Consider the following 8786-nt stretch of genomic DNA (forward strand, 5'->3'; position numbering starts at 1 on the left):
AGAACATTTATAAGTTATGTAACTGAATTTTTTGTCAACCTGGGCATAAATGAGGAATACCAAGTTGTTTTGTTTCTGGGAAGGTGTTTATTTTTACCAGTGATGTCCTAATTGGTTCTCTTCTCTCCCTTGGCTCTCCCTACCACAGTTCCAGAGTTATCAATAGGCTAGATAGAAGGTGACCTCTCCTCATAAGGACTTGGACAACTCAGATTATCTGAAGACACAAACCTGATAGGAGGGAGAAGAAAAAAAAAACACTTGAAGCAAGAAATGCAAATGTAATCCTACGATCAAAGCAACTGGTCAACACTTCCATCAGAAGTGAAGATAGGAAGCTCATCAGATAGAACGTCAACCCATGAGATGTTTGCAACAGATCATTTTGTTGCAAGCCATGTGTCGCTTCTGCACAATCAGAGACTGTCTCGATCTCTCCACTCACCGTGGAAGTTGCCTTGTGCCTAAACTGAATTGACAAATGCATTGTAACTACAAATTTTATTTATTGTTATGGAACTGTAAGGTCTACATATAAAGGGAAAAAGTTAATGTGGAAAGCTGATCTCCACTCAGCTGATGCCAGCATTAGTTAAAGCTGTTCACGTGCAGAGAACAAAGCAGTGACAACCATTGGCCCTTAGCATTCCCGGCATACCTATTAGTGTCTTAAAAAGGAAGGGAAAAGTCTTTTGTTGCCCTCTCCTGTCCTTTTGCCATATGAATAGTGTTTTCCATGAAATAGGAAAATATTACTTGGTATAGCATTTCTCTCGTGTTCATTTTTTCATTCGTTTTTATTTTTTTGTTGTGGCTGTTGTATTTGGTCTCTGAATCTGAATAGATTATGGTCACAGTCCAGAGTCCTCCACGTAGCTCTATGTGCTTTGCATATTTACCTTACAAAGATAAGCAGAGACCATCTGTGACCATAGCCTAGCTAAGATTTTAAAAGGGGAAATTTTGTCCCCTAGATTTTCCCCAAAATAAATATTTGCTTTATTTCCAATAATAACCAAGACTTTTCAAGCTTCTAGGTTTTCATAGTAAAGCTTGTAATAGCAAGAAGTGTAAATTACAAGTGAAGAATTTACTTTTTAGAAATTGCTTTGTTTTCCAAGCAGTAAGTACTACATATAGTACTTGTAAAGTGTTAGCTGTAAGTAAGCACAAAATGGATTTAAAATACAAAGAAGATTTTTCAGGCTGTGATTATGTTGAACATAACAACCCAGTAGTCAATAAGGCAGGTAGTGTGATAAATGAACACACCACTCTGAGGCTAATTACCTAATGGAATATAAGAGCAATGGTCACGCGTGTGTCCTCCTTCTCACCTTTACTTCTCTGTCATTTGGATGGCTGGTCAGTGGGGAGGAATTGGACGGGTGATGTGATCAACTGCAAATCGTCTGCCCCGTCCCAAGAAGATGAGCCAGATTAGCATCAAACCAGTCCTAGTCAGTCCATCTTAATACTGTGCATTAAGGCACCCCTCTGTCTCTAATCCTTAAGAGTTGTTTTTTAAGACATAATAATCACTTTGAACTTCCATGAAACCTGTCTTCCACCACAACAACCCTGGGAGAGAAAAACATGCTGAACAAGGTTGTCTTGGCTTAATAATTCCTCATAGCCAATATCAACAGTGGCAATCAGCACACAGAAGAAAGGACCCAAATCACTATGTAACTTAAAGATTTCTGTTAATTTGAAAGAACAAAAACAATTAAGACAGAACTTCAGATCCTCCGATCAGGATGGTTCCTAACAAATCACTCTTTTGCAAACGTAGTGGACATTTTGGTTACTTTAATTTGCCTGTATTCTCCGATTACATCAGACTCTTATCTGTGGCCTTGTTCTTCTTTTCAGTGTTAATCAGCTAAACAGAAGTTGTTGCTTATGATGTGTGAGTGAACATATGCCACTGCCTGGCCTTTTTCTTCGGAGCTTGTTGTCTTTTTCGCTATATTAGACTCTGCAGTATGCCCAGAAGCTTTCCTTCATAAAATAGAAAGAAAAAAACATTTGGCTTATTTTTCACTGTAGCTAGTCTTTTATACAATAATCTTGTAAGAAAATTTCTTGAATTCTAAATATTACTCTTTCTAGATTTTTGAAATCGAAAAGTTTTCAGTAAAAAGTTTCTTACTTTATTTTATTATATTAGGTAGTAAAAATGTAGGGTTATTTACCATAACCTGTTCATTAATATCAGAAATTTACAATAGCATTTTAAGACCATAGTAGGATTCTAGCATACCGTGTAGTACCTATGGAGTATTGTAAGAGCTAATTGTTCGAGATGAATTGCTTCTCATCTTGTTCTCCAGTTTCCATTGTTGGTTTATTGCAGATTTGTATCCTGTGTCAAATTCAAGGTATTATTGATAAACCTTTTCAACCAGCAGCAAGAAGTTCAAAATTTTTTCTGTCACTGTAACAGAAAACACAATATGTATATAACATTTATGTAGCAATAAATGTGCCATCTTTTTTTTAACATAGTAAACTAGTGAGTTTTTTACATTCCTCTCTCAAACAGTAATGCATTCTGGTTGGTTTTCTTTTCCCCCACCGTCTCACTGTTCCCAGGAATGCCCATACTGCTTTTTTTTCTTTTCTCCTAGCTTTCTTGAGATGTAATTGACATATGATAATTGTGAATGTTTAGGGTGTACAACTTCATGATTGATATATGTATATATTGCAGAACAGTTACCACAGCTAAGTTTAGTTAGCATACGCATTACCTTAATGTAGTTCTTGTGTGTGGGGGCGGGGCAAGAGTTTTTAAGGACCACGCTGCTTTTCTTTTGTGCATTGGCTGTGACCTTATCTGGAAAACCCATCAAGACAGAATCAGGCTTGTAGAACTAAGCTGATAATGTAAGTCTGTAGCTTCTCTGGGTTATGTATTTCTCCTCTTACCCTCTCTACCGATTATAGTGGCCACTTAGCCTTTTCCTGAAGGCTGACCAAACGGTGATTAGTGGTTAAAATGTACTTATTTACAGATTTAGAGCAAAAATGAAGATAGAAAAAGATGCAGATGAAGCTTTTCAAATTAACATCCTTTGAAGCACTTTCATATGTTTTATGCCCTCTTCTTCACAAAAAGCCTGTGTATTAGGGGATGGTATTTTACTGTTTTCAGATTAGAAGCTCTGTGTTTATTTCAGTTTCCACATAAACCCCCACTAACACTCCCCCACCAAAAATATGCATAATGATTATCCACAAGGACCTCATGCCAAGCAAGAGCCTAAAAGAAACAATGGATAAACTTTTTTGGACAAACATTTGTAGGGTCTATATGTGAGACACCTGGGTCATCCTCACACCCTCTTGGAATCCTGCCAAGTTGCTTTTCTTGGTGAATTACAAAATCTGCTGTTCACATTGTAGACCCAATGGATTATTTCACCTGTGGGAGTTAATGAAAAGAAACATTTTAGTCTGATTTCTCTTTATACAAATTGATAATATAAAAAGCTCCATCTCAGAATAAAATATGGAATGTCAGAGCTGAAATTAAATCTCGAGACTGTCTCGTCAGTTCCTCGTTAATAGATTTCTAAAAACTGAGGCCCAGAGGTGTTGTATGTCTCCAAGAGCACATAGCTAGTAACAGACCAAGATACTTAAAATGTGTCCTGTAAAGTCTCCTTGCCTTTCTGTTCTTTGTCTTGATAGATCTTTAGGCCAGTTCTATTCAGTAGCTTCACTTTCTTTCCTCTACTGCATTTTTTCTTTATTTTTCTCTCTTCTAGTTCATTTACCTTTTCTTCCACGGAAACTCAAAAAATTTAAATGTACATCACGTGTGTGTGTGTGTGTGCACATGTGTGTATGTGTGTTGAAGGTTAAAGAGTATTAGCTTTGCCATCAGTCTTCAATTCAGTCTGAGCTCAACATCTAATTAGCTCCATTTCCTTATCTGAAAAACAGAGATCCTATTAGAATTGTGTAAGTATTGAATGAAACAATGTATGGAAAGCTCTTACCATGGTTCCTGTCACATAAGTACTCAATAAATGATAAATATTTTTAAAATAAATAGTAGCTTTCCTTGTAACCAGCTCCCAGGAAGATTCTTCTCCAACCATCTTGTGAAGAAATATAAATGGTAAAATCAACTGCAAGGTGATGTCAGCCCATCTTTGCAGGAGTCTGTATTCTTTGAGGGCAATTCAATGAAACATTTATATTCCATGCCCTCCAATGGGTACATTTTATTGAAAAAAAAAAACTTCACAATTTGAAAGAATGAGTCAGTAAGCTTTGCCCGGTCACACTTCATGGGCTGACAGCTATGTCACTTTGGGTCTTCAGGAAGGAGATACCAAGATGGAATTAGAAGTGCGGGGGTTTATTGGAAGTAGTACCTGTGGGGAGAGAATCGGGAGTAATAAGGATGGGCTTCAGACCATAATGTGGGTCTGACATCTGTGAAAGGAGAGAGGAAGGAGGATTAGGTAGAGAAAACCATGATTCTGTAGCTCTAGAGAAAGTCCTGGGCAGTCCTGAGGGCCAGGAAGATTGCCCATTGAGTTTTGTGTTGGACTGAAGTGGTATGGTGCCAGGGTCCCTGAGTTGAGCAGTCATCTGGGAGTAACCTGGGGAGACAGGCCTCGGTTTGAACATTCCAAAGGTGCTGCACCTGGAGGCTGACAGCTAACTGCCCTCCCCTGACAGGTTACCCCTTAAAGGGAGATCTCAGAGGTGAACCTCCATAGCTTCCACAAGACTTCCCTACTACTTCCTACCGAAATGGCAGAACAAAACAAGAGGGTCTTCTGCAGTCATTGGGACCACAGCTGACCTCAACAGCCTGATCAGAATTTCCAAAACCGCAGTTCTTTCTCCCCTGGCATTATGCAGTCAAAGAAACCTACATGTGTCATCAAGAAGAATAATCCCACTCCTCTGTCTCCATGGGCCATGATGTGGACTGGTATAATCTGGGTCTGAGTCCCTGAAGTTGCTGTGTTAATCTGCTGTTCTTCACTGGACACTGTGATGGTCTCTGCCTTCTGGGTCAGTGAATGGTCCACCGGGTCTTTATGACCACCTGGGTTTGGAAGGCCATAAGGTCCTCATTGTTTTAAGGTGTTTATATCTGCTCTGTACTTGGGGCATGTTCGTGTACGTGGAAATTTCTTGTCTTCTTTTTCTTTCCTTCTTTAACCAGTCATTCGAAAAGACACCCTTAAAAGGCTTTTCTGTTGCCTTTGGTCTAGACTGCTAATCTAGAGCTGATGTGCAGCACCGCTGTATGCTCCCAGGTTCTCCTTTCTCACTCCTGACAGTGGGTGCCCCCCTGGACAGGGTGCCTGGCTGTGTGGTCTCTCAGGCTCTGGACCGTTTTTATCCTTGGGCACTGCAGGCACAATGACCAAGGTCTCCAAGCCTGTTAAAGCCTGTGAAAATGCAACCTGAAAAAGTTCTGAAAGATTAAAAATAAGCTGAAAGTTTAAAAAACTGCAAAAATGAAATTAATTTTAAAAACAATTACAAAAATCATTTCAAATTTTTATAGAAAACAAATATTTAATGTTGGATTTGAGCTCATTTAATGTATTTGGAATTCTTGCCTGTAAAATCCCATGTACAGAGGAGCCTAGCAGGCTACAGTCCTCGGGGTTGTGTCTGAAGACTCAGACACAAACTGAGTGGCTGAGCAAAGAATATGATGGAAAGGACTTAAAGACCTTCCAAAGACCTGACATCCTCAGTTCCTTCAATTCCAGTCTCTCTCATTTAATACTTTTGTCTTTGGCTTCTTAATAGTCTCGGGAAGACATACAGCCATGTCTTCCCCTCTGGAGGCGAGGGCCACCAGTGTGCCTTGAAGATCTAATATGCCTAGGCCATGAGGACCCCCAGAGAGCAAGAGTTCTTTAGAAGCACCTCCCTCCCACGGTGAGGCCTTTCTTCCTCTGTCCCGTGCAGCCCTTTGAGATTCTTTGCTTTGTCTCATTGCTCTGGCCCTCTTCAGCCCTGTCTTACAAGCCTTGGTTTTCCTCGTTGGACTGAGGTGGTAGCCCAGGTTGGGAGCTGGTCCAGGACAGGATGTCTGGTCTGCAAGCTGGAGGGATCACCTTGTCCTGAAATACATACAGTCTCTGTCTGAGTACTCCCAGTGGCCACCCTTGCAGCTAGGGAAGCTGGATGGTGTTCCAAAGCAGCGCAGTGGAGAAGCTTCGGCCCCTCCCTTGCAGGGCTGTGGGCACTGGGAGGTCCTCCCGTGGGGCCGCCCCACACTCAAGCTGCAGCCCCTGGAGCCTCTCCTGCTGACACCTCTGTCCTGTGGGGCTAAACCACCAGACCCACTCACTCCAGGGCACCCCCAGGCCATCCCGCCTCGCCCTCATTAAAGGAGCTGGGTTGTTTTTCAGACTCTTTCTCAGGCAGGGAGGTATTGATCAACCCTGATAGTGCGAGGAGCTTGATCTCACCCCAGACTGGCAGAGATTAATTAGCCTGATTCCCTAGCATAATCCCTAATTAGGCACAAGAAGAAAGGAAAGAAAGCACAAAGGAACTATTCTGTCCAGAGCTGGAGGGGGAGGAGCAGGAAACCAAGGAAGAAACAGGTAAACATGTCCCAGCACCAAGTGCCTCCTGCCCACTCCCAGCCCGCCGAAGAGCACAAACAGTGCTGAGGAGCGGGTGTCTTCCTGCAAGGATCGCATATAAAACTGTGTGTTTAGTTTCTTTGCTTTGCTCCCTGCCTAACTACACACGAAGTAGAAGGAAAGCGCGATCAAACCGGACGCTTTGAAATAACTGCCCTAGGCTTGCTCAGCCTTCAGGAGCTGAGGATGCTGCAGGGGAGAACAGCTCCATTGGGCTGGAAGAGAAAGGTTGACTAGGGAGATGGAAATCACCCTGAGACCCAAGTAGAAATAGTGAAAGGAACCATTTCGTGCAACAGTGAAGGAGGAGCATCTTGTTCTATTGTTACAGGAAGGGGGACCCCTTCCAGGGCCCGAGAGTGGGCTCTAACTCTCAGAAGTGAGTCGTCTGAGAAGACACACGTGCTGACAAAGCAAGAGACTATATTGGGAAGGGGTGCCTGGGCAGAGAGCAGGAGGGTAAGCTCGGAGTCCTAACCACTGGTATATCAGTACTTAGTTGCTCAGTTCTTTCCGACTCTGCAACCCCATGGGCTGTAGCCGGCCAGGCTTCTCTGTCCGTGGAAGTTCTCCAGGCTACAATACTGGAGTGGGTTACCAAACCTTCCTCCAGGGAGTCCTCCCAGCCCAGGAATCAAACCCAGGTCTCCCACATTGCAGGCGGATTCTTTACCGTATGAGCCACGAGGGAAGCCCTAACCACTGGACCACCAGAGAAAGCCCTACTAGCATTTTCTAGAACTTTCCAGCCAGGACTAATGAGGGTAGGGAGGGTAATGGGAAGAAGGAGGGACTTCACTGAATAGCCGTGGGATTTGCCCTATCAAAACTTAACCCCTCAGAGCTTCAGTTTCCTCTTCTATAAAATGAGGGTAATTTATAATACTAGCTCGTGGGATGGTTATGAGAATTAACTGAGGGATTCAGAGGTGCATGTGCATGATGCAAGTAGGCACTTTCTAACCCACCTAACAAAAGCAAACCAAGGGAACAGCAAATCAGAAAATGGTGTAACTGTTAAGAAAATAGTTGTTTATATTTTTAGATGTGATTGTTTTTCTAAAAGTCCTTGTCTTTTAGAGATGCATAGGTTGTTATTCAGTCACTAAATCGTGTCCGACTCTTTGTGACCCCATGGACTGCAGCACACCAGGCCCCCCTGTCCTTTACTATCTCCTGGAGCTTGCTCAAACTCATGTTCATTTAGTCGGTGATGCCATCCAACCATCTCATCCTGTGTCGTCCCCTTCTCCTCCTGCCTTCAGTCTTTCCCAGCATCAGGGTCTTTTCTAATGAGTCATCAGAGATGCATATACTGCAATGTTTACAGAGGGAATGATGAGGTGTCTGGAATAAGCTTAACTATAAGGTAGGCAGTGGGGGTGGGATGGGATGAGAGGGTTTAGTTGAAACAAGATTGGCTGTGAGTTGTAATTGTTAAAACTGGGTGACAGATACACAGGGGTTCGTTATGCTCTTTATTTTGTAGAGATGTTTGACATTTTTCTTAAGTTGAAAGAGAGGAGGAAGAGAGGAAGAGGGGGAAAGGGAGTGAGGGAGGAAAGATTCTGCCCGAGTGTCCCTTCCAAAAGCTTCCCTGATCCCCACACTGGCAGGAACGGAGTGTGTTTTCTGCTTATCCGGAGCAATGAGGTCCCTGAGAAGACAGGAGGGACATCCAGAGAGAGCAGCCCCAAGCTGCAAAGTCCCTGCGGGGGCCTTGGAAACAGTAGGACAGGGTGACAATGGACAGTGGAGCCTAGCACAGGTGGTGCCCATGACACTGGGGGCTTAAGGGTCACGGGATCAGAAAAGGTGCATTAGAGGGGAGAACACTGACAGCTGTGGAGAAGGAAGCAATGGAGTCAGCATCCTACCTAAAGAAAGGGTGGGGGGGTTGGCAAGGTCGGGGTGGGGTGCTCCAGGATTAATGTGGTCCTGAAGGAGGAAGAGAGGCAACTGTACCCCTAGGCGGATGTATCTGGAGAGACACAGGCCACTCAAAATAGTTCGTGGTCTGGAAATTGGATATGTCTGCACCCCCCACCCCACCCCAACCCCTCCATGCTCCCACCAACTGACAGATGGCGCTGGTTCTAGGCTCTGGGCCTGCCACCATTGGGGGCAGAGTTCCCCCACATG

General features: G+C 43.3%; 1 protein-coding gene across 14 annotated transcripts in view; it reads left to right on the forward strand.

The window, feature by feature from the left end:
• Nucleotides 1–2506, forward strand: part of TCF12 (transcription factor 12) — a 393760-nt gene extending 391254 nt beyond the window's left edge. For all 14 annotated transcript variants that reach the window (XM_086321160.1, XM_086321163.1, XM_086321164.1 and 11 more), the window contains one exon: nucleotides 149–2506. The gene's annotated coding sequence lies outside the window, so the exon portion shown is untranslated. The remainder of the gene's footprint in view (nucleotides 1–148) is intronic.
• The last annotated feature ends 6280 nt before the right edge of the window (nucleotides 2507–8786 follow it).

This window comes from Bos grunniens, chromosome 10 (genome assembly GCF_055505025.1).
Source record: "Bos grunniens cultivar Pamir isolate PY7600 chromosome 10, Bosgru_T2T1.0, whole genome shotgun sequence".
Taxonomy (NCBI): domain Eukaryota; kingdom Metazoa; phylum Chordata; class Mammalia; order Artiodactyla; family Bovidae; genus Bos; species Bos grunniens.